Raw genomic sequence first — 27,269 nt, forward strand, 5'->3', positions numbered from 1 at the left:
ATATAAAATGAATGAGCATTATTTAATCCACCAATTCATATATGTGAGAGAAACATTTCTGTAAGATCAAGTGGAAATGCTAAATAGAAGAACGGCCTCAAGTCTTTCCTGAAATCACAAGTTGCCAAATCCAGTAGATCAAGCTGCTTAATAGATTACCTTCTCCTGCTACATTGCCACTCAGCATCAACCCATCAGAGGAGTCTCGTGGGGAGCTTTCTACAGTTAACTGAGGAAGACAACATGTTAGTTTGTTTAGAAGATAGTTCTGCATGATAAGCTGGCACCAACTAAAGGTGGAACCTGACAGGATTAAAATCTTGTTTATGAGAATAAATAACTGAATTCTCAGTGAGAAAGAAGCAGTGGGCTGATGCACATATATTTTATTACTTTTATTCAGTGTCCCAGCTGCCAGTAACACCTAGCTTTTTAGAATATTAGACTGGCCATCTGAAAAATGTAAAGCTGAGGTATCAAGTGGAAGGAGAGGCATTGAGTTTTTTTACATCTAGTAACCCACATACAAACTTTTTTTTATTCCTTTTCATAAGATATTGAACACGGACAGTTTAGGTTTTCTTTGTTTTGTTGTTGTTATTGTTGTTTGTTTATGTTTTTGTTTTCTTTAACAGCTTTATTGAGGTATAATGATATACAAAATATTACAAATATTTAATGTGTACAATTTGATGATTTTGGACCTAGTTACATGCTCATACTTCAATCACAGCAATCCAGGTCATAGGTGATGGACATATCCAACACTACCCAAAGTTTATTTGTGTATGTTTTGTTTGTTTGTGTGTGTGTGGTAAAAACACAACATAAGATCCATCCTCTTAAAATTTATTTAAATATGCTGTTATGCAGTATAGAAAAATCTCTAGAATATATTCATCTAGTGTAATTAAAGCTTTGTATCCACTGAACAACTACTACCCATTCCCCACCACCACCACCACCACCACCACCACCAGCAGCAGCTCATGGAAATAACCATTATATTCTCTTTAATAAGACTGACTACTTTAGATACTAAAGAGAAGTGGAATTATGCAATATTTGTCTTTTTTGTTACTGGCTTATTTCATTTAGTATAATGTTCTGCAACTTAATTCATGTTGTCTCATATAACAGGCTTTCCTTCTTTTTTTTTAGCTGAATAAGTGTCATACAGTTATTTTTATTTGTTAATGAGCATTTGAATTGTTTTCATATCTCAGATTTTATGAATAATACCACAATGAACATGGCAGTGCAGATGTCTATTCAAGATTCTGATTTTCATTATTTTGAATATACACCTAGAAGTGGGATTGCTGTATTCAAACAGGTATATTAAGAAATACTCAGCCCTGGCTGGTTGGCTTAGTGGTAGAGCATTGGCCTGGCATGCAGGAGTCCTGGGTTCGATTCCCAGCCAGGGCACACAGGAGATGTGCCCATCTGCTTCTCCACCCCTCCCCCTCTCATTCCTCTCTGTCTCTCTCTTCCCCTCCAGCAGCCATGGCTCCATTGGAGCAAAGTAGGCCCCGGGCGCTGAGGATGGCTCTGTGGCCTCTGCCTCAGGTGCTAGAATGGCTCTGGTTGCTCAGAGTGCCACCCCAGATGGGCAGAGCATCGCCCCCTGGTGGGCATGCCAGGTGGATCCCGGTTGGGTGCATGCGGGAGTCTGTCTGACTGCCTCCCTGTTTTCAACTTCAGAAAAATACAAAAAAAAAAAAAAAAGAAAGAAATACTCTACATCATTAATTATCAGGGAAATGCAAATAACAACTATAACAAGATAATACTTCATTCCTATTAAGAAGGCTATTGTAAAAAAAAAAATACAACATGTTGAGCTTGTAGAAAAATTGAAACTCTGGGATATTATTAGTAGTAATATAAAATGGTACAGCGGTTATGGACAACAGTATGGTGATCCCTTAAAAAATTAAAATAAAGAATTTAGGAATCTTACCTTCTAGATACTGTGAACTGAATTGTGTGCCCCTAAAATTCATATGTTGAAGCCATAATCTTCAATCATGGTATTTGGAGGTGGGGCCCTTAAGAGAGGATTACTCTCATGAGAGGTTATAAGAGTGGAGCCCTTATGATGGGATTAATGCCCTTATAAGAGGAAACACCAAAGCTTGTTTGCTCTCTTACTCTGCCATGTGAATGGACAGGAATATCTATAAGCAAGAAAGAGAGCTATAACCAGAATCTGACATATTGGCATCCCTAACTTCATACTTCCAGCCTCCAGAACTGTAAGAAAAGAAATTGCTGTTCTTTAAGTCAGTGGTCCCCAACCCCTGGGCCACGGACTGGTACCGGTCCGTGGGCCATTTGGTACCAGTCCGCAGAGAAAGAATAAATAACTTACATCATTTTCATTTTATTTATATTTAAGTCTGAACGATGTTTATTTTTTAAAAATGACCAGATTCACTCACTCTTTTTTTTTTTTTTTTTTAAATCAGGATACATATATTCAAAGATAACAAGTCCAGGTTATCTTGTCATTCAATTATGTTGCATACCCATCACCCAAAGTCAGATTGTCCTCTGTCACCTTCTATCTAGTTTTCTTTGTGCCCCTCCCCCTCCCCCTTTCCCTCTCCCTCTCCCCCCTCCCCCCGTAACCACCACACTCTTATCAATGTCTCTTAGTTTCACTTTTATGTCCCACCTACGTATGGAATAATGCAGTTCCTGGTTTTTTCAGATTTACTTATTTCACTTAGTATAATGTTATCAAGATCCCACCATTTTGCTGTAAATGATCCAATGTCATCATTTCTTATGGCTGAGTAGTATTCCATAGTGTATATGTGCCACATCTTCTTTATCCAGTCATCTATTGATGGGCTTTTTGGTTGTTTCCATGTCCTGGCCACTGTGAACAATGCTGCAATGAACATGAGGCTGCATGTGTCTTTACGTATCAATGTTTCTGAGTTTTTGGGGTATATACCCAGTAGAGGGATTGCTGGGTCATAAGGTAATTCTATTTTCAGTTTTTTGAGGAACCACCATACTTTCTTCCATAATGGTTGTACTACTTTACATTCCCACTCTTGATGCTTGTCTTGGTCAAGTGATACATTTATCCATCCCACCCTAAAGGCCGGTCCGTGAAAATATTTTCTGACACTAAACCGGTCGGTCTGTGGCCCAAAAAAGGTTGGGAACCACTGCTTTAAGCCTCATGATATATGATATTTTGGTTTGGCAACTAAACTGATAACTGAATTATTCTAAAAATGTTTCTACTTACATTTAGATTAGACTGGGATTTCTTATGTCCTAAAATGCACTTAAAATATGAATGTTTAATTTACATATTTTTATTGTAATTATGTTCTTGGTTACATACCAAGGTTCAAATGAATCTATACATCAAAGTTTTGTTTTTGTTTTTTTAAATATTTATGTTCAATTGTCACATTCTAAGTTTTATATTGTCTTTCTTGCTTCTTATGTATATGCATATATATGTATGTGAACATTTAGTTTCTGGTTTATAGGGTATCAAGATTGGACTAGATAGTGACAAGTATAAAGAAATAATGAGCAACACTAATCTGTTGCTGAAATCCTCTGGCCTCTTTCTGTGAGAGTCTGCTTTGGTAGCAGAAAATACTTCTTCAGTCTCATGTTCTAATCTTTTTCCTATAGCTATGAGATGGACACAATTATATCATTTGCCTTGGAAACAAGATATATTTTTTCTAGATTTTTTTAAAATTTTATTTTTGATAACAGTTTACATTCAGTATTATTTTGTATTAGTATCTATCTTGATGGGTCAATTTTCTGTTGCTTAAAAGAACATTTTAAAAATTTCAACCCAAAACCTATTTCTTCTGTCATTGTAAAGATTTTATCTACTCATGGATTAAAAAAAAAGTGTTTGCTGCTTACATTTTTTTGATTTTTTGCTTTGAACCATGACTTTATTATGAAAACTTTGACAGAAAACAATATGTCAATATAAGCAAAGAGGCCCTGGCCGGTTGGCTCAGTGGTAGAGCATTGGCCTGGTGTGCAGGAGTCCTGGGTTCGATTCCCAGCCAGGGCACACAGGAGAAGCGCCCATCTGCTTCTCCACCCCTCCCCCTCTCCTTCCTCTCTGTCTCTCTCTTCCCCTCCAGCAGCCAAGGCTCCATTGGAGCAAAGTTAGCCCGGGCGCTGAGGATGGCTCTGTGGCCTCTGCCTCAGGTGCTAGAATGGCTTTGGTTGCAACAGAGCAATGCACCAGAGGGGCAGAGCATTGCCCCCTGGTGGGCATGCCAGGTGGATCCCGGTTGGGTGCATGCAGGAGTCTGTCTGACTACCTCCCCGTTTCCAACTTCAGAAAAAAAAAAAAAAAATATATATATATATATATATATATATATATATATATATGCAAATATATTGAAATTACTCAAAAATTAGTATCAAGAAATATCAAGAGATAAGTAATCCCTATGGAGAATATTTTGTATAAATGTTCACATCATTTTAAGTGCATTTTTAACATTTTCACAATACTTCTCAGTACCACAATACTTCAAAAAGTCAGATATTCTCTCTGCTTTTAGGACAGAAAGCCTGTATGAAATACATCAATTAAAAGTTTTTAAACTGGCCCTGGGTGGTTGGCTCAGTGGATAGAATATTAGCCCAGCGTGTGGTCCTCCCAGGTTTGATCCCTGGTCAGGGCACACATGAGAAGTGACCATAAGCTTCTCTTCCCCTCCCTCTCTCTCTTCTCTATGTCTCTTCCCCTTTTGCAGCAAGTGGTTGGATTGGTTCAAGAGTCAGCATGAAGTGTTGATTCGGGTCAATTTACTTTTGCTTAAAAGAACATTTCTGAAATTTCAACAGAAAACTTATTTCTTCTGTCATTGTAAAGATTTTATGTACTCATGGACCCATAGCTCAGTTGATTTGAGCATCAGCCCCAGAAGGGCAGAGCAACAGCACAGACAGGGTTTCTGGGTGGATCCCATTCAGGACACATGCAAGTGTCTATTTCCCCTCATCTCACTTAAAAAAAAGTTTTTAAACTAAAATATTATTATAAAGGTTTAGAACATAAAATAATTATTTGACTTTTTCCTAATTTTTACTTTCTATTTTCTTCTTACTGGTGAGCAAATTTGCCTTCTTTTTCTTGATTCTCTTAATTTGCTTTATTCATAAATACAGTTTTCCTTTTCTAGTGTCTCCTGTCATTACAAGAAATTTTAAATCTTAATTTCAATATTAATTATTTTTTTGAGCTGACACAGCTTACTTTTTTTATCACAGGTTTCATTCTCTATGGGACCACAAGACACTGAGCCAACTACAACTTTTCAGTACACAAAGTAAAAATAAAATATGATAGTTTTTGTCTTATAAATAAGTCAATACCAAGATTAGAATTTCTGAAGAACATTTCTAGAATAATAATAGTAAAGTTTCAGACATTTTAATATTTTCATGTATCAAAACTAAAGAATTTATAAATAGAGAGTAACACTAGCAACAAATTCTGACTTCCTTCTTTATCCTCAGTACTCAGAAGAAATACTGGAAACATGCAACCACATTATTAAATCTGTTAGATAAACAAGTAATATTATATTAGTTTATTTTTAAAAATTTAAAACTATAAATATATAACACCTCACATGTGCTTCAGTCATTTTTATATCAATTTAGACTGTGACAATTGAACATATATATTATAAAAACAAATAAGTTCTACCTCAAAAGGATTCATTTGGACCTTGGTATGCATACCAAGAAAATAATTACAAAAAAATATATTAAACATTCTCAATTTGGGTGCACTTTAGTATGTAAGAAATTCTTGTATATTCTAAATGAAAATAAGATTTTCAGAATAATTGTTATCTGCTTACTTTCTTTTGAAATTCTATAACAATTTAGCTTTAGAATTTTAGCAATTCTTAAAATTTATTATATTTATAAATTTGATCACTTTGCAATCAAATTTAGAAAACTTAGATTTGTTTAATGATAATTTAATCAATTTATTTGTTTAAAGCAGGGGTCAGGAAACTTTGGCTGAGAGAGTCATGAACGCCACATATTTTAAAATGTAATTCTGTGAGAGCCATGCGACGACCCATGTACATTACACATTATCCAATAAAAATTTGGTGTTTTCTCGGAAGACAGCTGTGATTGGCTCCAGCCATCTGCAACCATGAATATGAGCGGTAGGAAATGAATGGATTGTAATACATGAGAATGTTTTATATTTTTAACATAACTATTTTTTTTTATTAAAGATTTGTCTGCGAGCCAGATGCAGCCATCAAAAGAGCCACATCTGGCTTGCAAGCCAGAGGTTCTTGACCCCTGGTTTAAAATGTGGTCATATCTTTACCCCAGAAATTGATATTATATAATTTTGCTTTTGTTTTTAATTATTTATATATCTTTTAATGAATTTATTAAATAGTTTTTATTTTACATTAATTATAGTCATATACTTTATTCGGAGATTTATATTTGAAAACAACAGGCCATTCAAAATACGTTTGATGTAGAATCACATCTTACAAAACAGAAATCCTGTTTTTTACTTATCAATTAGTTTTGTTTAGTGTTCCACCAAGTATGTTTGGGCAGAAGTTGGCTATTCAGGTCTTTTGTGGTTTCATATACATTTTTGGAATATTTGTTCTATTTCTTTGAAAAATAGCATTAGTATTTTCCTAGGAATTTTGTTGAATCTATAGATTGCTTCAGGTAATATGGACATTTTAATAATGTTAATCCTTCCTATCTATAAGCACAATATATGTTTCCACTTATTTGTATCTTCAATTTTTTTCTTCAGCATTATAATTTTCTGAGTATAGGTTTTTTAAATCCTTGGTTAAATTTACTCCTAGTATTTTATTTTATATTTTATTTATTTTATTTTATTTAAAACAATTGTGAATGAGATTGTTTTCTTAGTTTTATTTATTACCATTATTAGTGTATAAAAATATAACTAATTTCTGGATATTTATTTTGTATACTACTAATTTACTAAATTCATTTATCAGTTCTAGTAGTTTTTGGTGGAATCTTTAGGGTTCTCTATATACAGTATCATGCCATCTACAAATATTGACAGTTTTCTTTCTTTATTTCCAGATTGTATGCCTTTTATTTCTTCTTCTCTAATTGTTGTGACTAAGACTTCCAGAACTATATTGAATAACTGATGGTAGTGACATCCCTGTCTTGTTCTTGATATTAAGAAAATGCTTGCAGTTTTTGCCCAATGAGTATATGTTGAATATGGGTTTGTCATATACAGCATGTTCTTAATTATGTTGAGGTATATTCCCTCTATGCCGATGTTGCTTAGAGTTTTTATTATAAATGGATACTGGACTTTATCAAAATTTTTTCTACATCTATTGATATGATCATGTATTTTTTTACTCTTTATTTTGTTTATGTGTAGTATCACATTTATTGATTTGTGGATATTTTACCATCCTTGCATCCCCAGAATAAATCCCACTTGATCCTGATGTATGACTGTTTTAATGTATTGCTGGATCTAATTTGCTAACATTTTGTTGAAGATTTTACCATTTATAGTTATGAAGAATATTGGTCTATAATTTTCTTTCTTTATAGTGTCTTTTAATGGTTTTGTAGTTGGTATAATTTTGGTTTCATAAAATGAGCTTGGGAATCTTTCCTCTTCTTAAATTCCTAGTTAGAGAAGAGTAAGTAAGAGTCTTTCTTGAATGTTTCGAAATATATACCTGTGAAATCATCTGGTCCAGGACTTTTGTTTGTTGGAAATTTTTTATTTTTGCTTTAATTTTACTAGTTGTAATCTGTCTATTTTCTGATTCTTCTTGATTCACTTTTGGAAGATTATATATTTCTAAAAATATATCCATTTTGTCTGCATTGTCCACTTTTTGGCATATAGTTATTTATAATTCTTTTTAAATCTTTTATATTTCTTTGCTGTCAGTTGTTACTTTTCCTTGTTCATTTTTAATTTTACTTAATGAGTTCTTTGTCTTATTTTCTTGATAAGTCTGGTTAAAGGTTTGGCAATCTTGTTTATGTTTTTAATGAACTAGCTCTTAGTTTCATTGATCTTTTTTATTTTTTTAAATCTCTACTTCATTTATTTTTGCTCTGATCATTTTTATTTCTATTATTCTACTCAGTGTAGGCTTTATTTATTGTTCTTTTTAAAGTTTAAGTGTAAAATTAAATTGTTGATTTGACATTTTTTTTCCTTGAGGTAGGTCTATAATGCTGTGAATTCCTCTCTTAGCTTTTGCTGTATCCCATACATTGTGACTTGTGTTCTCATTTTATTTGCTTCAAGGTATCATTATATTTCTTCCTCAATATTATTGTAACCTATATATTGTTTAGTAAAATGATTATTTAGTCTCCATGTCATTGTGTGGTTTCAGTTTTTTCTTGTAACTGATTTTTAGTTTCATACCATCATAGTTAGAGAAGATGAATGATGTGATTTCAATCTTCTTAAATTTATTGAGACTTATTTTATGTCCTAACATGTGGTTTATCCTCAAATTTGTTCATGCGTACTTAAAAATTTTATATTCGCTGCATTGTGATAAAATATTCTGATGATATCAATTAAATCCAGCTTATCTAAAGTGTCATTTAAGGCCTCCATGTTTTGTTGATTTTCTGTCTACAAGATCTATCCATTGATGTCAATGTGATGTTAAACTTTTATACTATACATCTGTATTGCTGTCAGTCTCTTCTTTTATTATATCATTATGTGCTTTACACATTTGGGTATACCTCCATTGGAAGCATAACTATGCTATATCCTCTTGTTAGATTGCTGGCTTTATCATTCTGTAGTGTCTCTCTTTGTCTTATAGCTTCTGATTTACAGTCTACTTTGTTAGATTTAAGTATTGCTACCCCAGCTCTGTTATTTTTATTTCTATTTGCATTAAATATCTTTTTCAATCCCTTTATGTTTAGTCTGTGTGATCTCTTGTTCTGAGATGTGTCTCTTATAGAAAGATGTGTCTCTTATATTAATGGGTTTTTCTCTCTTACCATTTAGTTCTCCTATGTCTTCTGATTGGAGAATTTAATCCATTTACATTTAAAGTAATTATTGATAGGTATATGTTTATTGCCATTTTATTTTTTTAATTATGTTTCTCTCTATTTTTTTTTCTGTTCTTCGTCTTATTCTTCAAGCATGTCCTTTAAGCAACTTGGTTTGGTGGTAACAAACTCCTTTAGCTTTTATTTGTCTGGATGATTTTTATTTATCCTTCAATTTTAAGTCTTGTTCTTGCTGGGTAAAGTATTTTTGGTTGTAGGTTTTTCCTTTTCATCACTTTGAATAATTTATGCCTATCCCTTCCCACCTGAAATGATTCTGTTGAGAATTTAGCGGACAGTTTTATGGGAGCTCCCTTGTAGGTAACTAAATGCTTTTCCCTTGCTGCTTTTAACATTCACTTTGTCTTTAATTATGGTGAGTTTTTGTGTTGGCCTTATTTGGGTCTCTTTACACTTCCTGGACTTGTGTGTCTTTTTCCTTCATCAGGTGAGAAAAAATTTTGGTTATTATTTTCAGGTAGTTCTCAATTTCATGCTCTCATTTTTCTTCTTCTGCACTACTATGATTTAGACATTGTTAAACTTTATGCCAAAGGGCCCTTAAAGTACCTTCATTCTTTTTCATTCTTCTTTCTTTTTACTGCTCTAATTGAGTGTTATTTTCTACTTTGCCTTCCAAATCACTGACTTGATCCTCTGTTTCATCCAACCTACTATTTAATCTTTCCAGTGCATTCTGGATGTGAGAGTTTGTATTTTTTATTTCTGACTGGTTTCTTAGTCCTTTTTATTTTTGATGCTTGCTTTCTCTTTGTTGAAGTTTTCACTATGTTCCTTAAGCATACTTACAATCATTTTTTTAACTCTATAATCTAAAATATTGCTATCTCCATTTTATTTAGCTCTTTTTCAGGGAATTTCTCCTTTTCTGTCATTTAGGGCCTGTTTCTCCCCCCTCTCCCTCACACTATGTTGGCTGCCTTTCTGTGTTTTTTTTTTTTTTGTACTGGATATACCTACTATGACTCCCAGTTTTCATTGCTGGTCTTATGTAGTAGGTGCTTTATAGTGTCCAGTGGTGCTATTTCTTTAATCACTTGAGCTGGTTGCTTCAGAAATGTCTCACGTGCATGTTATGTATGCCTTCCTGTTTCAATAGAGTCTTGATTGCTATTGGCACATTGTGTGTGAGATCAGCCCTCAACTGAATTACTGTGAGGCTCTATTGAATTCAGAGCATGTGAGATGTCTTGCAGGTGCTGAGCACAGGAAAAGGAATTTACCTCAGCTGGTTTTGGTACCTGATGAGTTCTACCTTTTGATATTCTGCTTATGTAACTAATTGTATTCTGCTCTAATGTCTAAAAGGGCCACTGGATGTGTTATTTTTGAGTCTCTTGAGGTCTCTGGTGTAGGCCAATGTATGGCACTGCTTAAGACTGGCCCTCATCAACCTGTTTGGAGATACAATGATTCCATTGTTTGTGCCAGCTTCTGCTGGACCTGGGTGTGAATGGTAAAGACCAACATGCCCACAAAACTGGCTTTTACCAATAGTAGCTTCTGGATAGTAAGCCAAAGTCACAAAGCTGCCCAAGATTCATCTCTGCCTGCTTGTGGCCTGCTAGGCTTTGTCACTAAAAAGCCTTTGGCAGAGTCATGAGAATAGAATAATATATCTCCAATGGTGGGAAAGTTCCAGTCAGGCTTTATGGAAGGTGATGTTTGTTGCTTAAACTTAGAGCCACACAACTCATTCTGACCCAGATTTTGCCTTGAATTCAACAGGGTGAGAGTCATTAGATAGGGTCCTGAAGCCAGGTGGGTGGGTCTATTGGAAATGGGGTGGGAGGGTTATGAATCTTTTGTGAGGAAAAGCACCAGTCAAGTTTACAGGAAATTAGGGGGAACAACTTCTGCCCAAAGGTCACACAATTGAGTCATTGACACCCGCTGAGTTTTCCCAGACCTCTACATTGTTGCCAAAGCAGCAGATTCCTCAGCAGGGATTAAGCTCTGCAGGGTAGGGCAAAAATTCCAGAGGGTACAGAAATTGCTTTTTCCCAGGATAATACCTCATGGCATGGAGTGCTCCACCCATGCAAGATGTCATCTATGATATTGGGAATGACTTAACATAAGAATCCTGGTGGTTTAACCCCTGTGTCTCTTTCTAGAGCCACAAATCCCAGACTCTACTCACAGGACTTTAGTTTGTTTGGCCCTCCCTCCACTGGAACCCAGGTTGAGTGACTGTAAGTAAAAATTTGTGCATTGACCTTTTAAGAAGGTGCCTGTGGTTCTAGCCATGTCTCCCTGGTGGAGAAAAGCTTCACTGCTTTTCACATCCACATGTTATGTGAACACCTTTTCCAGACTCTGGTGCTCTGGGTTTAGGAGTCCAGGTTAGGGTTTAGGTTTCACACTTCTCAGGATAAATCTGATACATACCACACTCCTCACCTGAGATATCTCTCCAGAAACTCAGGTACCACCTGTAGAAGCAAGGTCTTCCCTTTTTTAATTGTTGCACATCCTACCAGTCTCAACAGGGCTTTTTCTGTGTATCCTTGCTTATAAGACTGATCTGCAGCTAGTTTTCAATTTACAGGGGAACAATTTTTTTTTTTTTTTTTGCATTTTCTGTTGCATGAGGTTTCAGAACTGTTTCTATATGTTTCTGAATTGCTGATTCCAAATCTGAAATCTGTTGGAGTCCAACCACAACAAGTATATACTGGGGTCCTGAACAGGAAAAGGTGTGGAATTGAAATAAATGATAAACAGGGACTTAAAGATATATATATATATATATATATATATATATATATATATATATATATATATATATGATGTTCAGGAAGACATCACAGCAAACAGTCTCTACTGTTCCTTAGCCATAACATCCCTGCTCCCAGAAGCACATCCACTTTTATTCATAGAAAAAAAAATGTGGTCCATCAACAATTCAATTAAGTTTCCAAGGCAACTCAAAGACAACTCCCACCATACTGTCTAAATCTACTTTACACTAATAAGAAACTAGCTTCCAGCTCCTCTGGAGAACATAGATGAGACTAATGAGAATGAGGTGTAGCTCTTTGTTAACTAGGCTAATGAGGTGAGGTTTGGGCCCAGCACCTCTGTCCAGATTGCAAAAATACCCTGTTTATTTATTCAGTCCCCAACATATCCCCCTTTTATTTTTATTTTTTTAAAACTTAAACTTGTGTGCTTGATTCATATTCTTCTGAATTCCCATGTTCTGATTTGGAGGTAGACTGGAAAACTATAAAATAAACAACAAAATTGAAATGGCCAATGCTAACAGATACTATAACAAGTGTCCTAATACAATTAAGTGATTAGATTATCAAGAAAAGTCTTAACTAATACAACAGAATCTATAATAAAATTCTTAGAGTTTTAAATGTCCTTAACATGTTAATGTACTTTCACCAACTCCATGTTGACACCATCACTGCTTCATATTATTTGTAAATGTAACCTAACTCTACTTCAGTCTGAGAACTGTCCCAAGAAGCAGGAGTCACACACATTCAGTAAAAGTCCACAAGGCACTGGAGCTGTGGTCACATTTCCACACTTTGCAGCTAGAGTCCAAGTTCCAATGACCACTGCTTCTAGCTGATAACAATTGAGATAGACTGGTAAAGCCATCTGCAGATGGAGATCCATTTTATTTAAACTGGAGAGATGAACCCAGGATGCATTTCCCTGGAGCTCTGCAGCTATTTTATGGTGAAGAGAACCTTGGGATACACTATGCTTGGTGGCAGAGGTAAATTTATCCTAATTAGGAGCAGGTCCCAGCCTAAAATAAGCATGGGGCATTAAGGCAGGAGAAATAAAGGAAACACTATATATTAAACAAAGCAGCAGAAAATAAAGACTATCAACACCCACAAGAGAGACCTTTAAAGGATGAATAAAAATCCAAATATTTAGTCAAGGCATAGTAAGTGGCCCTCATGTTCACAAGAAATGAGATCAATTTACCTGCTACTTGGAAGAAATAGCCTAGGCCCGTCCATGATGATGTCAGATGGGGCCAACAGCCCTGGGCTCCTTTAGCCTTCAGTGGCAAGTCCCAGCATGCTGGGCAAGGTTAGGTAATGGTGGCTGGAGCAGGACAAGAAGAGACTGAACCCTCCCTTAGAGGAGTGAGGGGGCAGCTTACCTTCCAGTGTCCCTTTTTTTCCACAGCAAAAGTATGTCCCTGGTAGGGGCAGAGAAGCCTGGTAGGCTTTAGCTCAATGACCTTCCTTTCCACTCTTGAAGCAGGACCCTGATGAGTCTTGTGAGTTCCCTTTGGGGTGTTGGAGCCTTTAAAGGTGTATGCCAACAGCTGGTATTTTTTATGATCTCTTTTGGGCTTTGTCTGCCTTTTCTTTTCCTCTCGGTCATTACAGACCTTAAAAGCCATGCTCAGAAGATCTCACTGAGGGTTTTGAGGGTCCATATCTGCCTATATAAACTTTTTCTGTATATCTGGAACTATTTTGAAAAAGACAAAACAGCATTACTAGCTGGATCAAATAAAAGAGGGTAAAAGTTTGCAAAAGAAAGAGGTTTGGTGTCTCCTGTACATCAGCATTCAAAAGAAATTCTTCAAAGTAAATAGATTTGCAGGAGTTTCAGGACATGACTCCTCCCCTCTTTTTTTTAATATATATTATTTACAATTGACCCTTAAGCATTTGTTGAATACACTCCACAACACCTTGACCTCAAAAACTGCAAGAAACACCCATCTCAATGCCAATGTCCAACAAAATACAGCAAATGCATTTTCAAATATCATTTCCACATCCATCAAAACACTTTTACCCAATCAATCAACAGGCAATTCAAAGAGTAAAAAAAAAATACACCTTTGTTAAGTAAATCTACCCTTCTTCAAGCTTTGCAGCTGCAGCAACTTTAGCTTGGAGCAGTTTGGCCAAATTAGAAAGTCTTTAAGAACTACATTTCATTTTATCCAAATTTTAATGAGCATGCTTTACTTGTTCCATTTAAATTTTTTAAATTTGTAGGGATGATATTTTATTTTTACAATATTAGAGCCAGCATTTCCAATTTTTTCATGCATATACTTAATTCTGGCCTTGAAGACAGACATATTTGAACATTAAACAAAGACTTCACATACAATTATACAAATTACAAGTGAAACCCGGGCTTTTAGAGATTAGAATGTGGCCTGCTTGATCTTAAGTAGGGCTATTTTAATAGGAATGTGGTAAGGATAAATATCAAACAAAAATCTCTCTTGAAAAATCTCAAGTTGGCCGTATGAGATTTTGTTTAGGCATATCCAAACAGGCTCCCCCTTTGCCCTCTTTCCAGGCATAGAATAGGAAAGAAATAAAATGATCTAATAATATAACTTTAAGAAGCATCTGTGTCTTCTAATTATTCCCAACAGAAAAAAAGGATGAAAGCATTTACAATTGTTCTTGTAAAGTGAGTCTCTCATTCAGAATCATGGTGTCTCACCAATTGTTCAGGAACCCACTGAGGAGCTTCATCAGACCTAGGAAAAACAGACACATATCCCCAGCCCCATAAGAGAACAGGGTCAAGCCCTTGCCAGATTCCTGTGAGCAGATCCCTCCATTGCACTTCAGGGAAGGCTTTCCTTGTAGGATTCCAGAGTCTCTCAGCTGCTGAAATACCCTGTACATCAGCATTCAAAAAATTTAAAGTGAAAAGAGAATGAGAAAGAAGATTTGCAGGAGTTTGAGGGTATAATTCCTGTTCTTTTTATGTTTTCTAATTGATTTTTAAGTGTTTGATGTGCACACTCTACAATGCTTTGACCTTGGAGATTGTAAGGAATTCCCATCTTTAGGTCAATTTTAAAAGTCTGACAAAATGTAGTAAATGCTTTTCCTACATATGCAGGAGCATTGTCAGTTTTAATAATTTTAGGAAGCCTGACCAGGCGGTGGCGCAGTGGATAGAGCATCGGACTGGGATGCAGAAGGACCCAGGTTCGAGGCCCCGAGGTTGCCAGCTTGAGCGTGGGCTCATCTGGTTTGAGCAAAAAGCTCACCAGCTTGGACCCAAGGTCGCTGGCTTGAGCAAGGGGTTACTCCATCTGCTGAAGGCCCGCAGTCAAGGCACATATGAGAAAACAATAAATGAACAACTAAGGTGTCACAACGAAAAACTGATGATTGATGCTTCTCATCTCTTTCCATCCCTGTCTGTCCCTCTCTCTGACTCTTGCTCTGTCTCTGAAATAAATAAAAATTAAAAAAAAAAAATTTTAGGAAGCCCAATAATAAGAACATGTATACACACAATGAGCTATAACATGCTTATCAGCCTCTCCTATTCTGGCAGAGGCTACTATAAATTCAGAATAAGTATCCAGTGTAATGTGGACAAAGGACTGTTTGCCAAATGAAAGTGTATGAATAACATCCATTTGCCAAAGTTGTCCTGTTAGGATTCCTCAAGGGTGAACTCCAAACGAGGGGACAGATTGTAATATAGGACACCTTAGACAAGATTTAACAATCTGTTGTGCTGCTTCCCAAGAAAGTTGAAACTGTTTACGCAGGGTTGCAGCATTCTGGTGATGAATAGTATGAGACTGAATTGCTTGATTTGTCATGGTTGTTCAATAATTTTCTTTTGAGTAGCTTGATCAACAAAGGCATTCCCTTGTGCTAAAGCTCCAGGGAGCATGGAATGAGCTCGAATATGTCCTCTAAAACATGGAGCTCTATGTTGACATACAAGTCTTTGAAGAAGGAGAAATTGCTGAAATAGTTTCTCATCAGCAGTTGTCCCTAAGACAGCAGTCTCTATAGTGGAAACAACCATAAGTAAATATTTGCTGTCTTTATACAGATCAAAGAAGGAACATGGCAAATGCTGAAAAGCCAAAATAATGGCATGTAATTCTACTGTTTGAGCTGATTTTAAGGTGACTGTTTCAGTATAAACTTGTCCATCAATTATTAAGCTGCTATTCCTGAGCTGGACCCATCAGTAAAGACTGTTGTAGGTGCTTCAGGAATGGGCTTATTAACAACTGTTTTAGAAAAGACAAATGTAGTAATTAATGAAAATTTTACTATTTTATCAGCTAGGTAGTGAGAATCAATTTGGCCTGTAGAATTTGCAAAAGCAATTTGCCATTTTGTGAAAGATTCCCAGAACCATTGTTGTTGATCCTTTGAAAAAGGAACAACAATAATTTAAGGCTCATAACCTATAAGCTGTAAGAGTTGCCTACACCCCTTGATAATCAAGGAGGTGACAAGATCAAAATATGGAGATAAAACTTTCTTAGGAGTAACAGCTAAATGAATCCATTCAATAGGACCTGAAGCTTACCAGAATAGTCTTGTTGGAGTGTAATTTGAGGGATGAATTACCAAGGCAATTGATTCTTCAGGATTTATACATTTAAATTGTGCTTGTTGCAAGGCTTTTTCTATAAGCTTTAAAGCTTGTTGTCCTGCAGCTATAAGTAGTCGAGGAGATGCTGGTTCAGCCAAGCCTTTAAGAATATCAAAAAGTGGCTTCAGTTCCCCAGTAATTAATTTCAAGGAAGGTCTAAGCCAATTAATATCTCCTAATAATTTCTGAAAATCTTTTAAAGTTTTCAAATGATCTGTTCTGATTTCTAATTTTGGTGGACGAATTTGTTGTCCCTCAATAATTTGCCCTAAATAAGAGAAAGGCAAAGATTGTTGTACCTTTTCAGGAGCTATATAAAGTTCTGATTCTTTCAAAGAATGTTTTAGTTGTTACAAAATATTCAGCACAGTATCTTCATCTGGATGAGCATTAAGAATATTATCCATATAATGAATTATGTACGCCTTAGGGGGCTGCCTTTGTACTGAAGAGATAGCTTGAGCATCATATATTTGGCACAAGGTAGGACTGTTAGCCATACCTTGAGGCAAAACTCTCCACTGGTATCTTTCCATGGGAGCCTGGAAATTAAGTGACAGAATACTGAAAGCAAAACACTTGAAATCATGAGGGCTTGAATAGTAAAAAAACAATCCTTCAAGGAATGGCAGTAGGAGAAGGGAGTCCTAGCTGGAAAGGACTCATAATTCCCATAGTCTTATTTACTGCTCTCAAATCTTGTAATAGCCTCCAGGTTCCTGATTTCTTTTTTTTTTTTTTTTTTTTTTTCATTTTTCTGAAGCTGGAAACAGGGAGAGACAGTCAGACAGACTCCCGCATGCACCCGACCGGGGTCCACCCGGCACGCCCACCATGGGGCGACACTCTGCCCACCAGGGGGCGATGCTCTGCCCATCCTGGGCATCGCCATGTTGTGACCAGAGCCACTCTAGCGCCTGAGGCAGAGGCCACAGAGCCATCCCCAGCGCCCGGGCCATCTTTGCTCCAATGGAGCCTTGGCTGCAGGAGGGGAAGAGAGAGACAGAGAGGAAAGCGTGGCGGAGGGGTGGAGAAGCAAATGGGCACTTCTCCTGTGTGCCCTGGCCGGGAATCTAACCCGGGTCCTCCACACGCTAGGCCGACACTCTACCGCTGAGCCAACCGGCCAGGGCTTCCTGATTTCTTTTTAATAACAAATATAGATGTATTCCATTGGCTATTAGAAGGTTCAATGTGCCCAAGCTGTAAACTGCTCTTGTACCAATTGAGCAGCTGCCCTAACTTTCTCCTGAGAAAAGGGCCATTGGTATATTCATACAGGATTATCTGATTTCCAAATAATTGAGTCTACATAATGCATTATTGGGGTAGCAGGAGCTGCCAAGGCCCCTATGTTAAATTTTGATACCCTAATCTACTCCTTCTGGTATTAGATGCCACTTCTATGGGGGTGAGAATTGCATGCTGTTCTTTCCCTAATCTCTTAGTGGGCAAAAATCCTGATCAAGCATTTGAACATTGACTAAGCTATTAGGACTGATAAGCCATGCTCCCATATTTTTCAAAACATCTCTACCCCACAAATTAACTGGCAATGCAGGGAGAACATAAGGCTAAAAAAATCCAGAATGACCTTCTTTATCTTTCTATTTTAAAAAACTAGAGCTTTGTTGAGGGGATTTACTCAGCCCTATACCTTGTAGTTCTGTGGCTGCTGCATGAGTGGGCCAGGAAGGAGTCCAGTGTAGCTTATCAATAACAGACACATCAGCTCCAGTATCTAAAATTCCTCTAAATTTACGCCCTTGTATTTTTAGTTCCGTTTCAGGATGTTTATGACCTATTTTTTGAGCCCAATAGGCAGCATCAGTGGAGCCAAATCCTTGATTCTCTCAGGGTCCATTTTGCAGCGTTTGGCCTTGTCTTAAAGAAGGTAAAAGATTAATTGAGCAATTTTCTTTTCAAGGGAGATAGTGACTATATTCCTCATTGTGTGAACCATTACTTTAATTTCCCCTGTATAATTGGAATCTATTACTCCAGGTAGAACAAAAAATTCTCTTATAGTTAAATTACTTTTGCCTAATAAGAGTCCTACTGTGTTTCTGGGAAGTGGCCCAAAAATTCCAGTGGGTACAGCTTGAGGTCCCATCTCTGGAGTTAATACAAATTAAAAGGTGGAACTGAGGTCCAGTCCTGCACTACATGTTGTTGCCTGGATTAGTTGGGCAATGTTTGGCCTGCTGGAATCGTAATTTGCTGAAGAAACACCTACATTACCCCTATTGTTTGGTGGGGCTGGGGAGGGCCCCATTTTCCATTTCCCTGGCCTTTGGTAGTATATTTAGATTTACACTGAGAGGGGAATGCTTCTCCGCTGCCGCCGCTGCCTCTCCAGGTCTGTCCCGCCCATCACAGGTGTCGCTGACAGGTCCTGCGGTGGCTTGTGGTTCTAAGAGGGGACTATAGAGGGCCTGCGCTGGCAGCCGCTCAGTTGCAAGGGGGCAGTAGCCTCCACAGCATCTCTGAATCCTTTGCCATTCAGCATTATATCTAGACCTATACTCGTTTGCCCAGTGTTTCCCTCTCCTACAATGTGGGCAAAGGTCCGGTGCCTTAAGGGCTGGTCACCCTTGAGGGAGAGGCAAGACTGATATCCGGGGGAAGCAGGGCAGTTTCAGGAAAAATGTCCTACACTCCTCCATTGGAAACAATATCCATGGGCAAAAGTACTTCCCTGACTTTCCTTCCTTTGCTTGTTCTACCTTTTATCAAAGTATCGTCCTGGAAATCTCGCCTTAACATCTGTGGCAAAAGCAAGACCTTGCAGGTATGAAGTCTTAACATCAGCACATATTCTGATATAGTCCTCTGTATCTCCCTTCTTGCGGTGAGGCTGAAGTGCAGTCTGACAAGCAGAATTAACAATTTCATATGCTAATTGCTTTATCAAAATCTTTCCTACATTTTTTTTTTGTGTGTGTGGTTTAAAGGACACAAATTTATTTTCTCACAATGCACGAGGCTGGATGTCCCAAGCAGTGTGCCAGCAGGGTTGGATTTTTCTAAGGCCTTTCTCCTTGGCTTGTGGGTGGCTGCCTTCCTGTTTGTTCTTTTTTTTATTTTATTTTATTTTATTTTATTTTTATTTATTAAATTTAATGCAGTGACATTGATAAATCAGGGTACATATGTTGAGAGAAAACATCTCTAAATTATTTTGACATTTGATTGTGCTGTATACCCCTTCCCCAAAGTTAAATTGTCTTCTGTCACCTTCTATCTGGATTTCTTTGTGCCCCTCCCCTCCCCCATTCCCTCTCTCCTTCTTTGCTCCATCCACCCTCCCCACAACCCCCACCCCTGTTGCTATCACATTCTTTTTCATGTCTCTCAGTCTCATTTTTATGTCCCTTCTATGTATGGATTCATATAGTTCTTAGTTTTTTCTGATTTACTTATTTCACTCCGTATAATGTTATCAAGGTCCATCCATGTAAATGATCCGATGTCATTTCTTATGGCTGAGTAGTATTCCATAGTATATATGTACTAAAGCTTTTTTTTTTTTTTTTTTTGTATTTTTCTGAACCTGGAAACGGGGAGAGACAGTCAGACAGACTCCCGCATGCGCCCGACTGGGATCCACCTGGCACGCCAACCAGGGGCGACGCTCTGCCCCTCCGGGGCGTCGGTCTGCCGCGACCAGAGCCACTCTAGCGCCTGGGGCAGAGGCCAAGGAGCCATCCCCAGTGCCCGGGCCATCTTTGCTCCAATGGAGCCTTGGCTGCGAGAGGGGAAGAGAGAGACAGAGAGGAAGGACGGGGGGTGGAGAAGCAAATGGGTGCCTCTCCTATGTGCCCCAGCCGGGAATCGAACCCAGGTTCCCCGCACGCCAGGCCGACGCTCTACCACTGAGCCAACCGGCAGGGCCTGTACTAAAGCTTTTTAATCCACTCGTCCTCTGATGGACACTTGGGCTGTTTCCAGATCTTCGCTATTGTGAACAATGCTGCCACAAACATGGGGGTGCATTTCTCCTTTTGGAGCCGTTCTATGGTGTCCATGGGGTATATTCCTAAAAGTGGGATAGCTGGGTCAAAAGGCAGTTCGATTTTCAGTTTTTTGAGGAATCTCCATACTGTTTTCCACAGTGGCTTCACCAGTCTGCATTCCCACCAGCAGTGCAGGAGGGTTCCCTTTTCTCCACATCCTCGCCAGCACTTATTCTGTGTTGTTTTGTTGATGAGCGCCATTCTGGCTGGTGTGAAGTGATATCTCATTGTGGTTTTAATTTGCATTTCTCTAATGATTAGTGATGTTGAGCATTTTTTCATATGCCTACTGGCCATCTGTATGTCCTCTTTGGAGAAGTGTCTATTCATCTCTTTTGCCCATTTTTTGATTGGATTGTTTGTATTCCTGGTGTTGAGATTTACAAGTTCTTTATAAATTTTGGTTATTAACCCCTTATCAGACATATTGTCAAATATGTTCTTTCATTGTGTAGTTCGTCTTTTTATTCTGTTCTTGTTGTCTTTAGCTGTGCAAAAGCTTTTTAGTTTGATATAGTCCCATTTGTTTATCCTGTCTTTTATTTCACTTCACCGTGGAGATAAATCAGCAAATATATTGCTCTGAGAGATGTCGGAGAGCTTACTGCCCATGTTTTCTTCTAAGATGCTTATGGTTTCACGGCCTACATTTAAGTCTTTTATCCATTTTGAGTTTATTTTTGTGAGTGGTGTAAGCTGGTGATCTAGTTTCATTTTTTTGCAGGTAGCTGTCCAATTTTCCCAACACCATTTATTAAAGAGACTGTCTTTACTTCATTGTATTTCCTTATCTCCTTTGTCAAATATCAGTTGTCCATAGAACTATGGGTTTATTTCTGGGTTCTCTGTTCTGTTCCATTGATGTATATGCCTGTTCTTATGCCAGTACCAGGCTGTTTTGAGTACAATGGTCTTGTAGTATAACTTGATATCAGGAAGTGTGATACCTCCCACTTTATTCTTCTTTTTTAAGATTGCTGAGGCTATTCGTGTTTTCTTTTGGTTCCATATAAATTTTTGGAGTATGTGGTCTATATCTTTGAAGTATGTCATTGGTATTTTAATTGGTATTGCATTGAATTTATAGATTACTTTAGGTAATACAGACATTTTAATGATGTTTATTCTTTCTAACCATGAGCACGGTATATGCTTTCACTTGTTTGTATCTTTCTTGATTTCTTTTATCAATGCTTTGTAATTTTCTGAGTACAAGTCTTTAGTCTCCTTGGTTAAGTTTACTGCTAGGTACTTTATTTTTTGGTTGTAATTGTGAAGGGGATTGTTTCCTTAATTTCTCTTTCTGACTGTTCATTGTTGGTGTATAAAAATGTCTCTGATTTCTGAGTATTGATTTTATATCCTGCCACTTTGCTGAATTCATTTATCAGGTCCAGTAGCTTTTTGAGTAAGACTTTAGGGTTTTCTATATACAATATCATATTATCTGCAAATAATGATAGTTTTACTTCTTTTTCAACTTGAATGCCTTTTATTTCTTCTTCTTGTTTGATTGCTGTGGCTAGGACTTCCAGGATTATGTTAAATAATAGTGGTGAAAGGGGCGCCTCTACTTTGTTCCTGTTCGTAAGGGGATTGCTTTTAATTTTTGCCCATTGAGTATGATGTTGGCTGTGGGTTTCTCATAGATGGCTTTTATCATGTTGAGGTATGTTCCCTGTATCCCACTTTGCTGAGAGTTTTGATTATGAATGGGTGCTGGATTTTATCAAATGCTCTTTCTGCATCTATTGAAATTATCATATGATTTTTCTCCTTTTTTTTGTTTATGTGATGAATCACATTGATTGATTTATGAATATTGTACCAGCCTTGCCTCCCAAGAATAAATCCCACTTGATCATGGTGTATGATTTTTTCCATATATTGTTGGATTCAGTTTGCTAATATTTTGTTGAGGATTTTAGCATCTATATTAATCAGAGATATTGGCCTATAATTTTCTTTCTTTGTGTTGTCTTTTCTGGTTTTGGAATCGGAATTATGCTTGCCTCATAAAAGGAGCTTGGAAGTCTTTTTTCTTCTTGAATTATTTGAAATAGTTTGAGAAGGATAGGAGTTAGTTCTTCTTTGAATATTTGGTAGAATTCTGTTGTGAAGCCATTGGGCCCTGGACTTTTCTTTGTTGGGAACTTTTTGATAACTGTTTTGATCTCCTTTGTTGTAATTGGTCTGTTTAGGTTTTCTGATTCTTCCAGATTGATTTTTGGAAGATTGTATGTTTCAAGGAATTTTTCCATTTTATCTAGGTTGTCTAGTTTTTTGGCATACAGTTCTTCATAGTATTTTCTTACAATATTTTGTATTTCTGTTATGTCAGTTGTTATTTCTTCTCTCTCATTTCTAATTTTATTTATTTGAGTCCTCTCTCTCTTTTTCTTGGTGAGTCTAGTTAAAGGTTCATCAATCTTGTTTACCTTTTCAAAGAACCAGCTCCTAGTTTCATTGTTCCTCTGTATTGTTTCTTTAGCCTCTATGTCATTTATTTCTGCTCTGACCTCTATTATTTCCTTCTTTCTACTACATTTGGGCTTTACTTGCTGTTCTTTTTCTAATTCTTTTAGATGCAGGGTTAAGTTGTTTATTTGAGCTTTTTCTAGCTTCTGAAAGTGTGCCTGTAGTGCTATGAACTTCCCTCTCAGTACTGCTTTTGCTGTGTCCCATAAATTTTGAGTTGTTGTATGCTCATTGTCATTCGTTTCTAGGAATTTTTTATTTCTTCTTTGATCTCATTCTTAATCCACTCATTATTTAACAACCTGCTATTTAGTTTCCATGTGTTTGAGAATTTTTTAGCTTTTCTGTTGTGGTTCATTTCTAGTTTCATGCCGTTGTGATCAAAGAAAGTGCTTGATATGATTTCAGTCTTCTTAAATTTGTTGAGAGCACTTTTGTGCCCTAACATGTGGTCTATCCTAGAGAATGTACCATGAGCACTTGAAAAGAATGTATATTCTGCTGCTTTAGGGTGAAAGGTTCTGAAGATATCTATTAAATCAAGTTGATTTAGTGTTTCCAATAAGTCTGCTGTTTCTTTGTTGATTTTCTTTCCTGAGGATCTATCTAGTGATGTTAGTGGGTTATTGAAATCCCCTACTATTATAGTATTGTTGTTGATCTCACCCTTTAAATCCATCAAAGTCTGCTTTACATATTTGGGTGCTCCTATATTAGGTGCATAGATATTTATAATAGTTATATCTTCCTGTTGGATTACTCCCTTTATTATTATGTAGTGGCCTTCTTTATCTCTTACTATACCCTTTGTTTTGAAGTCCAATTTGTCTTATATAAGTATTGCTACCCCAGCTTTTTTTTCATTTCCATTTGCATGAAATGGTTTTTTCCATCCTTTTACCTTCAATCTATGTGTATCTTTTGTTCTAAGGTGTGTCTCTTGTAGACAGCATATGTATGGGTCTTGTTTTCTTATCCACGCAGCTACCCTATGTCTTTTGATTGTATCATTTAATCCATTTACATTTAAGTTTATTATTGATATGTAGTTGTTTATTGCCATTTTCTTATTTAAAGGTGTATTCCTTTTTTGCTATGTTCTTTTCCCACTTTGATCTGTTTATAACAGGCCCCTTAACATTTCCTGCAGCATTGGTTTGCTTGTAATAAATTTCTTGAGTTGTTTTTTGTCTGGGAAGCTTTTTATTTCTCCTTCCATTTTAAACAATAGCCTTGCTGGTTAAAGTAGTCTTGGTTGTAGGTTCTTGCTCTGCATTACTTTGAATATTTCTTGCCATTCCCTCTGGCCTCAAGTGTTTCTGTTGAGAAGTCAGATGGATGTCATCCTTATGGGGGCTCCTTTGTATGTGATAACTTTTTGTTCTCTTGCAGCTTTTAATATTTTCTCTTTATTGCTTAGCTTTGGTATTTTAATTATGATGTGTCTTAGTGTAGGTTTCTTTGGTTTCTCTTTAATGGAGTCCTCTGTGCTTCTTGGACTTGTGAGAGTTTCTCTTGCTTTAATTTAGGGAAGTTTTCAGCTATGATATGATTGAACAAATTCTCTATCCCTTGTTCTTTTTCTTCTTCTTCAGGAACCCCTATGATGCAGATGTTATTTCTCTTCATGTTGTCTTAAGAGTTTCCTCTGGCTTTTTGAATCTCTCTTCTCTTCTCTTCTCTGCTTTCATGCCTTCATTCCAGTTGTCCTCCAACTCGCTGATTTGATCCTCAGCTCTATCTATCCTGTTTTTAATTCCTTCCATTGTGGTCTTTATTTCTGATATTGTATTTGTCATCTCTGACTGATTCTTTTTTATACTTGCTATTTCTTAATTTAGGTGTTCATAATGACCATCCATTGTTGTTCTAAGATTCCTAAGCATCTTTACAATCATTATTTTGAACTCTGCATTGGAAAGTTTGATTATTTACATATCACTCAGCTCATCTCCTGAAGGTGTCTCTTGTGGTTTCATTTGGATTGCACTTCTTTGTCTTCTCATTGTCTGTTTTTGGGTGTTTTATTTGTAGAGTTGGTTGAGTCTAGGCTTGGTGTTGTCTGCCTCCAGTTTTCAGTTGTGTTATTTCTAGGTCTTCTTGGGTTGTTATTAGCTGTTATCTGTCATCCAATTTCAGATTTGGGCAGCTTTGAAGTCTTAATTTGTTTGTTTTCTTAACAGGTGATAGTCTTGTTTACTTATCTCAGCACGGCGCTTCCTTGAAACTGTGTCCAGGAATGCGATTTGTGTAACCTGAGACTCCGAAGGCCTCTTTAGCCAACTAATCTCTCTGGGGGCAGGGTGTTTTCTCAGCTTCAGTAGGGGGAGGTGTATCTCATATCTCCATGGAGACCTGAGTTACTGCCCCTCCTCCACACTTCTTGTTTTCAGCTGTGTCTTGTTGCGCTGATTGGAGCTGGAGAGATGTCTGGAGATCTCTGATCTGGAAGCAATTCAGCTCTGTTTTGTGAAGGTTCAGTCCCTCCCCCACCTATGGCCGCCTCCAGCATGGATGAGTCAGCTTTTTTAGGTTGTCTCCTTCATTTCTTAGCCCCTCACAGTCTGTCCCTCTCTCTTTCCTTTCCACTTGGGAGATAAGCTGGTCTTTTCAACAAACCTGCTCCCTGGTTGCCAGGAAAGTGGCTGTGAGCAATAGTTTCTGCTCTTTTCCCTTGTGTCAGATCCCCTCTGGGCTCTCAGCCTCACCTCCCACCCCTCCGTTTCTGTAAGCAGGGGAGATTTAGGTGCTCCCTACCAGGTTTGTTGTGGCTTCTTCTTTGCTCCTTGTTTTTTGAGAGCTGTTCTTGTAGTTCAGAGTTGGTTTTTCATGCTGATTTTTCCTAAATTGATTTGTATTCCATTTTGATGGTGAGAGCTGGGCATCTGTGCATCCGCCTACTTTGCTGCCATCTTTTCAGTCCTCCTGTTTGTTTTTCTCATGGTCAGCCCTTGTCTCTTTCCTACATTTTTATACTCTACTATTCTTTTGACTGCTTGAATTAGCCATGAAACAAATTCCTGATATTGCTCACCTGAATCTTGTCTAATTGTTCCAAATTCTTTGGTTTTGGCCCCTGAAGTAGGCAGGCATTTCCATGCCTTTGTGGCTATCTAATGAATTATAGTATAAATAGTTAGTTGATACTCTAATTGATTTGCCATATGGGCATATTGTCCTTCTCCAGTTAACATATCTACAGTATAAACAAACTCCTTTTGCTGATTTTTTTTATCCTGCTCCATGGCCTTTTCATGAAAGTCTGACTTCCACAGAAAATAATCACTTCCAGAGAGACAGGCACGAGCAATCGCCTTCCAGTCATTTGGCAGCGGAGCCTTTGCACTAATAGTATCTAATAAGCCAAGTGTAAAGGGAGCAGTAGGCCCATACTGAGCACAGGCAAGTTTAAGTTCTTTCAGAAATTTAAAAGGTACAGGTTCATGCTCTTTCACTAGATTCCCTGTATCATTCTGTCCTTCTACAACAGGAAAACAGGTAAAGCCAGTTATTGTTTTCCCTATATTTTAAGCTTGTTTTTATAGATTTTTGGAGTGGGGATTTTCTAGATTTTGAGCTATAGACTATGGAATTAGCCTGATACAGGTACAGAGGAGCAGAGGGTTGAATGTAGGAAGGAGCCGAGGTCGATTGAGGTCCTGCGGTCAAGGCAGCCATAGCTGCAAAATTTTTATTGCCTGAGTCGTTCTTAGACTCCAAGTTGTTCCCACATTCACATCTCTCAGCTTCTGGATCATCCTGATACTCTCTCATATGGAAACATTTCTACGAGAAGATCTCTTATTTTTTATCCTAGCACTTCCATATTTATTTTTTCTTGAATTATTTCTTATTATAATTTCTCACCAAACTCTACTTAAAAGTCTAACTTTAAAATTTTTATACTTACTTCATATGCACACTGCTGGGGGTTTCATTACCTCTCCTCTTTCCTGTTTTTCGATGACCACACATATGGGCACCAATTGTTGCGGTCCAGGAACAACAAGTATGTACCATGGTCCCAAATGCGAAAAGGTATGGAATTAAAATAAATGATAAGCAAGGACTTAAAGATATATATCTTTAAGTCCTTGTTTATCATTGATATATATATATGGATGGGTTCAGGAGGATGCAATAGCAAATAGTCTCTACTGTTCCATAGCCATACCCCCCCCACCAGCAATTCAATTAAGTTTCTAAGGCAACTCAAAGACAGCTGCTACCATACCATCCAAATCT

General features: G+C 37.3%; 1 pseudogene; it reads right to left on the reverse strand.

Moving 5' to 3' along the window:
- LOC136377164 (rho GTPase-activating protein 17-like) overlaps positions 1-27,044 on the reverse strand; it is a 146,807-nt pseudogene extending 119,763 nt beyond the window's left edge.
- Between the last annotated feature and the right edge of the window lie 225 nt (positions 27,045-27,269).

This window comes from Saccopteryx leptura, chromosome 6, assembly GCF_036850995.1.
Source record: "Saccopteryx leptura isolate mSacLep1 chromosome 6, mSacLep1_pri_phased_curated, whole genome shotgun sequence".
NCBI lineage: Eukaryota > Metazoa > Chordata > Mammalia > Chiroptera > Emballonuridae > Saccopteryx > Saccopteryx leptura.